The sequence below is a fragment of the Pteropus vampyrus genome, unplaced genomic scaffold, assembly GCF_000151845.1.
Source record: "Pteropus vampyrus isolate Shadow unplaced genomic scaffold, Pvam_2.0 Scaffold7, whole genome shotgun sequence".
Classification (NCBI taxonomy): domain Eukaryota; kingdom Metazoa; phylum Chordata; class Mammalia; order Chiroptera; family Pteropodidae; genus Pteropus; species Pteropus vampyrus.
Genome location: NW_011888788.1, coordinates 10,783,857 through 10,794,894, shown reverse-complemented (window position 1 = coordinate 10,794,894; position 11,038 = coordinate 10,783,857). Strand labels below are relative to the sequence as shown.

At 37.7% G+C, this 11,038-nt stretch overlaps 1 protein-coding gene across 1 annotated transcript in view; it reads right to left on the bottom strand.

Moving 5' to 3' along the window:
* Nucleotides 1-11,038, bottom strand: part of MACROD2 (MACRO domain containing 2) — a 1,889,795-nt gene that overhangs the window by 1,038,043 nt on the left and 840,714 nt on the right. The gene's annotated exons all lie outside the window — the stretch shown is intronic.

Genomic DNA, 11,038 nt, shown 5'->3' with positions numbered 1-11,038 from the left:
ATGCTATCAAAGCTGACCAGGCAAGACAATTTAGCACAAAATATTGTCATTAAACTTAAAAGCAAGGTACACAGCACAAACCTCCTCCTGGAAAGGCTGTGAGCAAGATGGTGTGGGAACCTCCTCTTGGGGAAAAATTTGCCACTTTCTCTCTCAGTGATTAATAAAGCCTTCATAGGAGTGATAGATTCAATGATTGTCATTTCGACATGTGCTGAATAATAAAGGGTAAGAATTGGCTGATTAGGGAAGACAGTTTCCCAGTCAAGGGTGTGGTGTTAGAAAAGACCCCAGGGCTACAGAGGGATAAGACCTATTGATGTGTAAATTGGAGTGGCTGATTTAAACTGAATCAAGAATTGTGAGCAGAGTATGGGTTGACTCCTAGTTTGCTCCCTTCTGGGATGCCTTTGCTTTTAGTCTCTTTGGCACAACCAAAGGAGGCACAACCCTGGGTGGAACCAGGAAGACTTCCTGTGAGTAACCAAATGAGACAGTGTTTTCTGAGTACTTCTCACTGGAGGTGGGGCTGTAGGCAATGTCTAGACTGGTCTAAGCCTAAGGCTACCTCTTGTGTTAAATCAGTTCTTAGAAATGGATTTTCTAGGAGTTGTGGCCTTTTAAAGGCGGGACAGAAAGGTAGAGGTTTTATCCTATTTATGGATTCCCTTTGTAAATGAGACCCTTCAAAGTGTACAACTCTATGGCACCTCAATTCAAGGCATTTAATCTTTTATTCTAGGTTGTAGGTGTGCTAGTCTTTGTTGGCTTGAGCCTATGGGGGACTAGAGGAAAGAGAAGGAAAAAAGGTGATGGGAGGGAGGGTTGGGATGGAAAGGAAGAGCTGGCAGGAGTGGCGAAAACAATTAAAGAGCACCAGAAGAATCACTGCTGAAAACTCTCCTCTACTTTCCACCCGTGGAGTTTTGTACATATTGCAACTATTTGCATAAACAGAGATCAGTTGGAGAAAACTAGACCAACACCGTCATATATTCAACCTTGGTTCAATGAGGCTTAAAATGAGGGTAAAGGAAAGTATTATGCAATGGTTCTTAGATGTAGTCTCCAGACTATCGGCATTAACTGTCTGGGAACTTGTTAGAAATGAAAATTCTCAGGTCTCACCCTAGTCATAACCCATCTGAAATCTGAGGGTGGAGCCCAGCAATTCATTTTTTAACAAGCCTTGTGGGTGACTGATGCAATTTCGAATTTGAGAACTACCACTGTTTAGAATGAGCACAAGAAATTTAGGAGAAATGGCCTACTAGGCAAAGTCTGAGATTTTTGATTAGGGGTCGTTAGTATGCTGGTTTGGGGTACTTGAGGGACAGGATCTGGACACAGGAAGATGCAAGAGAAAAAACAAGTGTTCCAGAAGCTCTAACGGTGGACGCAGTGCCAAAGAAAACAACTGTGGTCCTTGCACTGGACTCGGCCTGGATGGGAGAATCCAGAACTTGTTTTAAAAATGCAAATCTTGGTTTCCCAGCCTACATTAGAGTAGAATCTGCCTGTTCAATTCTCATCTACCTTTGGAAGCAGGTCAGGAAGAAGGAATTTGAAGAGAAGATTAAAAAAACAAAATAAAACAAACAAAAACAAAACTGCCATCTGTCTTACTTTTGTGTCTGACAATCTGGACCTCTTCGCAAGCTATCCCAAGTCAATGCCAAGAACCCCTCAGTCTTAAAAGATATCATTATATTTCTGATGTCAAGTTTATTTAAAAAATGTACATTTAAATCATGTAAATCCTTTGCATTTTCTGCATTCCTGGCCTGCTGAGAATTTGGAAATACAAAAGATGATATAGACACTTATTAGCAACATGTGAAAATAAGTGACTGAGTCCAACTTTGGGTTCAATAAGAGAGAACCTAGAGAAGTCTAGTCTCAAAACCACTGTTTTGAGAATTCAGTTTAAAGGCTGGATAAGCCTTGGAAATCTGAGTACACAAGAGTGGATGTCAGAATGTCAGTATATTCAGAGAAAAGCAAAGGAAAAGTCCATTAAAATTATTATTATGATTGATAATTATATACTTATAAATCACACATAATCAATTTAAAAAATAACAAAAATGAAGATGTCAAGTAGATGACAAATCCAATGGTCCAATGACAAAAAGCAACAATTCGATTTTGATGGAATACCATAGTGAGAAGTGTTCCACCCTGGTGCTGCCTCCCAGTGTTGAGGAAAGGAAAATCCCTGGCATACTTGATACCCCTGCATCTCTCCAGCCTGGGGTCGACATCACTCTCCCAGCCTGCACTCCTTCCTGAGGAGCACAGACTCAGCCCCGCAGTTCTTCACAGCCATGGCCCGCAGCCACTACCAGTTGATCAGAGTTGCTATGCCACCATTTATAACTGTTTGGAATGGGCCTGGGCTGGCAAGTTTCTTCTGGTCCCAGTTTGGCCTATCTTTGCTTTGCCATAGGAGGCCTCTGCCGTACGATGCCCCAAATCTACCTGTTCTAATTAGTACTTGCTATTATAATTCTAGACTAAACCAATTGTATGAAATGTGTCGTTTCTTTTCATCTCTTTTCAATGTTTTATACACACAAATGCATTTTCAAGTTCAACAAAGGGGGTAGAGGGAATCGATGATTCCGAACTATAAAAAATAGAACAAAACTATGCATTTATAAAAATGAATGGTACATGTATAGATCACATAAATGCATTTCAAAATATGGGGCATTTTCAAGTGGTACCTGGCAAATATTAATTTTTTAAAATTATTTTTTAAATTGCAATGATTATTTTTAATGCATAATATAAAAATATAACTTAATATCAAACCTCTGACTTCATGGGTACTATTACTATGTCAAAGGAATGTAAAAACAAGAAAAAAATTAATTCACTTAGAGAAAAACATTAAGTAAATAATAATACAGGCAGCAAAAATCGTGAAAGTGGTGTGTGACTGGCTGAAGTCTAAGAAACACTGTTGTATAAATGTGAATACATGTGCTGGATCTCACCTAATTTCACTGCTGATTTAGAACGCCTGAAGGAGAGAGCATGCCGACTGCCTTACAACACAGCACAAACATTTCCAACTGCCCCCAAATTAAGTGTGAAGTTACCCTTGCCTTCTAATTGTCAAACTAAAGTTTTATAATTTAAAAACAACCAACTCATGAACTGAGCTACAACTGGAGAGGTAAAAATGCCTACCTCTTTATCTGACCCATAATCTACAATTAACCTGGTTATGTCTTCAGTCACAACAAACTCGTGTCACCCCCAATTAACTTTTCTAGATAGTTTTTCAATTAACACTAATAGTTCAAGCTACTTAAAAACAACAGCACAAAGTTGCATGGCAATAGGATTATTTCCAAGAGTATTAATTTACTCTGACAACTAAATACAACAAAAGCTAGGGAAAAAAATATTCCATTCCATTTTATCTTTGTCACTTATAATATGGTCCCTCCTTAGGGGTCTAATTTAGTTGACATGTTTAGAGAAGCCATTTTTATTATCCCATATCTGAATGATATATATATATATTTTTTTTTTTTTTTCTGTTTTAGAAGAGCACCAGGTTTTCGTTTGTCAGAAGCATGTGTCATTGAGTGGTGAGATTACACTGCAAGAGATGTCGTAAGCAGTAGTTTGTCACCACCTGCCACATTAAATAAACCTCAAGGTAAGCACTAGGTTATAGGGCAAGTAAGCAAGGCTTCTTTCTCCTTCCTCTTTAAGCCATGCGCTAATTTGTACAAGTAAAAGCTAGCCCAGATCTTTAATTTCGGTATTAGATAAAAACAATATGAGAGAATCTAAACCAATAAAAACTTCACATGAATTACCAAAATCTAGCTGAAAGTCACATTTAATTTGAACGAAAAGATTTTTTTTTCTTTTTAGAAGAAAGGATTAAAAATTTTTTTCTACTATCAACCATATCATGAAATTTCCAGGTAAATCTGTGAAATAAGTAATTGTAGGTCTATTTCCCTGAGTCCTTTCTTTCATTTATCCCAGACTGTTTCCTGTTTCTCTCTTTCCTCCAGCAATCTGAGAGTCTAGTCCAAGGTCTTGGGGCCCATTCTAGCCCCAACCTTAGACATTGATAAAAATTTATGAGAAAGCATGATGAATTACAATTGGGAGTCTCAGAGTTAGAAAACCGCGAGACAAAAAGCAAGGAACTCCAAATCATGACGTTGCAGGCAGTAGTGGGGGAAGGGAACATTGGCGGGTGGGGAGGTGGGATTCACATGCTTCAGAACTTGCTTCTTGGGCCACACAGGCCTGGAAAAAGGAAAGCACACCTTCTACCCTGAATACATACCTAATCACATGCATATCGAAATACATGATAAAGAGGTAGGCATTTTTACCTCCACCTCATCTGGGTGGAGGTCATTAGGTATGTAGAGCCTGGGATATTAAACATAGTGAGGAAGAAAGGAATAATGCTGATTTTAATTGTAACTACTATATGTAATTTAACTTCCGTTTTATAGATTAGAAAACTGAGGCACAGGGATGCTTTTACAATGTTCAAATCACCCACCTAACTACAAATCCCGACTTTTTTTTTCCATTTTACCATAATTAGTTTCTCCGACGATCCAACAAATGAAGCATTTAAATGCACCTTGTATCTTCAAGTTCCATTTGATATCCATTGATGGCCAGGTTTAGCATTTAAACCACAAAGGAGCTACCAGTGTGCAAATTCAGACAAAAGGGATTATGAAGAATAGTTTATAAACTGCCTAGGGTATAGAGTTTAATTTGGATAGTTTGTTTTTACACATCAGTATCATCATTATAAGCTCATTACTGCCAATCTATACTTGTTGTATCATGTAATAACACAGAAAAAAAAAATTACTGCATTGGGAATTTGAGAACTTAAGCATTTATACATATTCCCCTCTAAGAGTTAGAAATCATATTTAAAAGCACAAGTCTCACTTTTTCTCATAAATACTGAGACTAGGGCTGTTTCTAGTGCTAGATACATAGTAAGGAATTAGTTCTGTTTATAGACAGGCTGACAAGAGAGTTCATCAAGTTAACATCAAATACTTTTCTAGTCCCCTAATTTGCGATATGGAAAACCAGAAGTAACAATTGTTCCTTTAGAAATCAAAGGAGGATGCTGGCCTCAGAACTCCCTAGGTTTCAGCCTTTAAAGCTATTTTCTTGAGAGAATTCTGTGTGACAGACACTACAACTGCACATCTGATGGGTCAGAACACTTTCTCTTTCTCTTTTATAACTCCATTAAAGAATGAATACAGCTCCTTCTTTAAGGGCACAACTTTATGGGGGATAGGTACCCTTCACACTTTATAGAAAGGTCAAAGCTTTCCTAAAAATGGCCAATGAACCCAATAAATTCTTGACTCAGAAGGCTATTTTATCTGCGTTTCATCATCTCATTTAAAAAATAGCTAAGCCCTTTTTCTCATCTATTATTTATTAGATTTCAAAAAAAGAAGTGTGCTTTTTATTAAAATTTTGTCGTCAACCACCCCATACTGTGCCTTTCTCTTGCAAAAAAAAAAAACAACACATTTTGAATTTTTTCCTCCCTCCTTTCTTGAAAACCGAAGTAATGTTTGGCTCTGTTCTTTCTTGCTGTTGGTCTCTCTCTGCATCTTTAAAGAAAGCGACCAACATAACTATTTCCTTTTCCCTCTGTCTTAAAGAAATATGCAACATGTATACTTCTAATTTTTTTTTAGAAGAAAATCATATTCCTTCAAAAAGGAGGATTTTAGATATTGAATCTCACACTTCGTTCTTGTGTAAGTATTCTCTTTGTGAACACTTACAATGAATTTCAGCTGAACAACTCACAATGTAAAAATTGTGTCTATATATATGGTTTTTAAAAAATGTGTTTTGCTGATGATATACGGTACAGAAAGATCTAGCCAATACTGCAAAATTCATCTTTTAAAGATTATATAAGTAAGCAAGAAAACTTTAATCAATGCTAAGGTTGTGAGTTGCTAATGTGACATGTGGATTGCTTTTGAAGGAAGACAGTACTGGGATTAGATATTTAAATATTAATAAGTGGTTTTCTTTTAAATAAGGTCAATTTAGGAAAGAGCAAGTTCAGAAAACATAATCACAGTCCAAAATCTCAACTTCAGATAAACTGGAAATATAATATTCAAGACCTCTTTCAGAGTGTAGATCTTCGCACTTCAAATACACCAGAACACAATCTTAATAACAGATATAAATTACATTTCCTTTGAACTACTGGATGGCAATATTATACTCAATTTCTTTATACTTGCCCTTGAACCTCAACTCATGTAATCAAACAAAATCAGGTCAGTGTGAGACATGCTCAGCAAGCGGTGGGAACCAAGAGGCTGAATTTCCATTTTCCTTTGTCTGTATTTTATAAAATCATGCAAATTCCATGCACAATTAGTTAGAATTGGGACTACAATCTGATAGCTTGATGAGAGCAAAATTAATTTGAAACAAAGAAAAATAGTAATTTGTGAAAATCATGTCCACTGGTAAGTTAAAAAGAGAGGATAAGACAAGACAGTGTGGAAGAGGCCTCTGAGATTGGTAATGTATTTCCGATCAAACCTTATTTCTCCACATCAGCCATTTTCTTTTAAGTTATGAGTAATGAGTCTGGAAAAAAAGAATGAGAAGCCAGCTCTAAAGGGGAGGGAGGATGCTTTATCCTCTGCCATGGAAAAAAGCATAAGAGGAAAGATGGGGGAAGATAAGAGACATTGAATGATGGAGGCAGGAAAGCAGGAGAACTCATGTCAAATATCTTCCTTCCTTTTAAGAAATCCAAGAGGTTGTCTTTTGAACACAGAGGTTTGTCGCGATTTTATGAACTTCGAAAACATGGAATTGGTTTGAAACAGCTGTGATGGAGAAGTGGGTTGCTTGGATTAGTTTACTCACATTAGTTGAATTTGTCTTGCCCAGTCTCTGGGACCAGTGCTGCCCTCAGGGTCTCCCAATAGCTGTAAGTCCAAAGCTTAATTAGGAATGACGACTATGTGGCAATGTGCTACCACTCCCCACTTACCTCATTCTCATGACAGATATTATCAGTCAAATATGACACCCTTTCTAATTGAGCTGATACAGACCCTCTAAATCCTTCTCAACACAGGGCTCCGAGCAGCCACTACTAATTGATGAAAGGAGGTACTTGAGATGAAATCTAGTCATCATTACTGAGCAAAGCACAAGTCTTACTGTGGACTTGGTTTACACATATCAGGGTTCCTGATTCTGCAGCCATGGTGAGTTAGGTACCAGATACCCCAGTCCTAAAAGGACTGGATTCTTTGCCCCTGAACTTCAATATCTTTTATGTACAGGGATCTGATACCCGCTCCAAGACCTCCCAGATAACAACCATGAGTTCAGAGCTGGCTCATTCATGAGTACCATAGACCACTGCAGTAAGTCAAGGCTCTAACTCTCTACCCCTCTAATCCACATCCTCAAGACTCATTCCCCAACTGACTACCACTAATACACAGAGAAAGCTGATGTTTGTTGGTATTCAATAAGCTACACTAATTCTCTACATATAAGCTTGATACTAGAGGAAGACACACTAATTCGAACGATTCCCTGGTGACTTGGCATAATATATCAGGCCCAGTAAACCAATAAGTCATCCTTAGTCTTTCAATGACTTCCCAATTTGAGGAATATAGCCTCAACAACCACAGGTTTGCCTGGCATCAAGTCTTCTACTAAAACATTCTCCTTAAACACAGGCCCTGCAACAGCCCTGAGGCACAGGAATTATCTCTAGGATTATCAGAAGTCACCTCTCCCAAAACTGTAAATGTTCTCTTCAATAGAGACTCTGAAGTCCAGAGGCAGTCCAGGGTGTAAGCTTGAAACAAAGGTCTTATTCCCCAGAAATTCCTGTGCACTGAACAGGTATCCCCTTCTCAAACAATGAACCTACCAAAATCACATCTGCCAAAGCATACCTACTATGGTATTACCTATCTCCCCAGGTCTTTCTGGGCTTGATGGGACCAGATCTTTGGTTTTGAAGGGGTTATTCTTACTTTGATGAAAGATTCTAGAATCCCAGCCCTGCCAAGTCCCATGAAATCTTGGATTCAATTGGTTTTTCTGAATCTTGGGATCCTGATCCAATCATTTCCTGTTTACCATGTCCCATCATAGAAGAGACTGGTGGAAGAATAGTCTTCCCTGGATAAGAGGAGTATAAGGTGGTCCCCCAATAAGCATCTATGTTTGCAGACTATGTGAGTCTGGGGACTCCAGAGTGGGTTATTCCAGTAGCCCAGAGTGACAGAATCTTACTTTGCTATGGGCGAAGTCCCAAGAGCCCTCTATCCTAATAAGACCTTGACTCTTACTTCAGCTCAGCTCCAAGTTTTCAAGAGTTTGATTTTTCAAAAGTCAAGATACCAAGAGTTAATACGCCTCTAACTTCCAAGAGTTGTGCTGAAGTGACAACCCCAGAGATACTTAAGAAGGGACACAATAGGTGCAAAATATGATAAGAAAAATATATTTATCCTTATATGTACTTGTGTTGAGATCTCAATTCTACCATGTACAAACTCTGTGACCTTTATCAAGTTGCTTGATTTCTCTAAGCTTCAGTTAAACAAGGGTAAAGTGGAAAAATAATAAAAATATAATAGAGTCGTTGAGACGCTTAGAGATAACATGTGTTGACTGCTGGTCACATGGCAGGCACTCTCAACAGCCATACCTATTATGCTGGTCTCTTACCAAAGTGTAAAATAAACATATAAGCATATTTGAAGCATAATCATTATCACATAGTAGGTACTCAAATATATATACATATATAAGAAAAAATTAATGATCCAGTCATGTTTATTACCATAGATAAGATAATTTTTTTTAAAGAAGGCTAGTTCACCAGGGAATCGGCTTGCCCAATCATTAGCATTACTTTTTATTCACTGTTAGTTTGATGCTTCAATAGAAACAAGCAGTGACCTGCAATCATTTTATAAACTGTTTCTGAAAAGCCATCAAATTCACTTAAACTGTGATTTTTGACCTGTAAGTCACTGAAAATTTATAGGAAACTCAATGATAAAACTCTGCCTTTGAAAGGGAGAAGAAATTCTTCAGAAAGTGGGTGCTCTGCAATAACTAAAGTAATAACCTTATTTTAAAGAAGAATTTCTTCCATTAAATGATAATGTATCATTTGTATGCTAAAATTTAATTAGAGTTTAAAATTTTAAACTTAGATATATACATAAAGATTATTTTTGAAAAGTCAATTCCTTTTTTAGGCACCCACACTTGAGTTTTGATTCTACAGAGATAAAACAAAATCCTGTAAATAAAGTGGACATTTTGGTCTTGGTTAAATGTGTGGCCTATAGCCTAATTCTGATAGTTGTACTCATTGCTGAGTGGCTGTCGATGTGAAAAATATGCATATTCTCTATAACTTTCTCTCCTGGATGATTCCATTTTTTTTAATATACGTATAAAAATAATACTAATTAGATTTGCAATAATGTCAACCTGTTTTACAGGCTCCTAAAAGAAAAGTATGCTCCATTGACATGACTGTAATTTGAGTCACATAGCCCTGGGATCAAATCCCAGTTCTGTTATTTATTCTACCTTGGGCAAGGTACGTAATATCACAAAGCCTTAAATTTCTTAAAATTTCCCCTAGGGACTAGTTATTTTTTATCCTCTGTCTGCCACCCCAGTATATTCTCTGTAATCCTCTGCCCTGCTCTCTGCCCAGGGCAGCTGATTCTACAGGTTACAGCACCACAGGTGTTACAGACAGAGTGCACCAGCAAGAGGTTGAAGAATGGGTCTATGTTTCCAGGAGAGCTTCCGGGAACAGTTATACTTGTTGTAGTCTCAGTACCTTTGCCACCTCATTTTCCAGAACACAGACTCGGTAGAAAGATGAAAGAAGATGTATGAAAAGAACTTGGCAAAGGCCTATCACATGGGCGATACATGCCACCCATGTTGGAAGCCAAAATAAGCAAATGGTGTTTGAGAAGGGCCAAAGCTAGTTAAGAAGTTTATTGGAATAATGCACCACCAATGCAAAGGCAACAACTTTAATTAAGTGTGAGGGAATGAAAATATTTAGTTCACAGTTATTCTCCACTCTCTTTAAATATTTTTATATTGCCGCTGAGCATGCCTCAAACCCTTCTTAGACAAAATCCAAGGAAAAAGATCCTCTCCTGAAAAGTAGTCAGAGCAAAATAAAATCAACACTACCCAAAGGAACTGCAATCAGCAGTGAGGGTGCATAGGATTGTGACACTGGCTCCGTGCCAAAGAAAAGCTGGATTGAGGTTGCTTATGAGGGTCTTGTGATGCCCAGGAAGAGTAAGAATTGCTCTGGGGTAGATGAGTGAGCTGCTCTTTGAAGTTTCAGGATGTGAAAAACAAGATAGAAAGTCTTAATGAAATGTTGAATGCTATATATGTGGGCTCCCCTAAATAAAAAACAAGATAGAAAGTCTTAATGAAATGTTAAATGCTATATATGTGGGCTCCCCTAAATATTATAAATATTTGAGAGATATTTGAGAATTACAGAAATTCCTATTTTGTTGCACCTTGACACTGGTTGAGCACTAAGCCATGGGGATTATTGTTTTAGAAAGATTGTTCAAAGGCTAAACGATGCAATCATTCTTCTGATCCCTCACTTTGTTCCATGACCAAACTACTCAATAGGAATAACAGAATATAAATGCCTGCCTCAATGGCTCTCAAAGTGTGGTGGTAGAGCTAGCAACATCAGTATTACCTGGGAACTTATTAGCAATGCAAATTCTAGGGCCACACCCAGACCTACTGAATCGGAACTTTACAGGTGGGGCCCAGAAATTTGGGCTTTAACAAGCCTTCTAGATGATTCTAATGCACAAGCAAATTTGAGAACCACTGTCTTAGCACAAATATCTTAGCACCAATACATATTATCACTATTAGTTAACCCTTTATGCATCAAGGACAGTGCTAAACC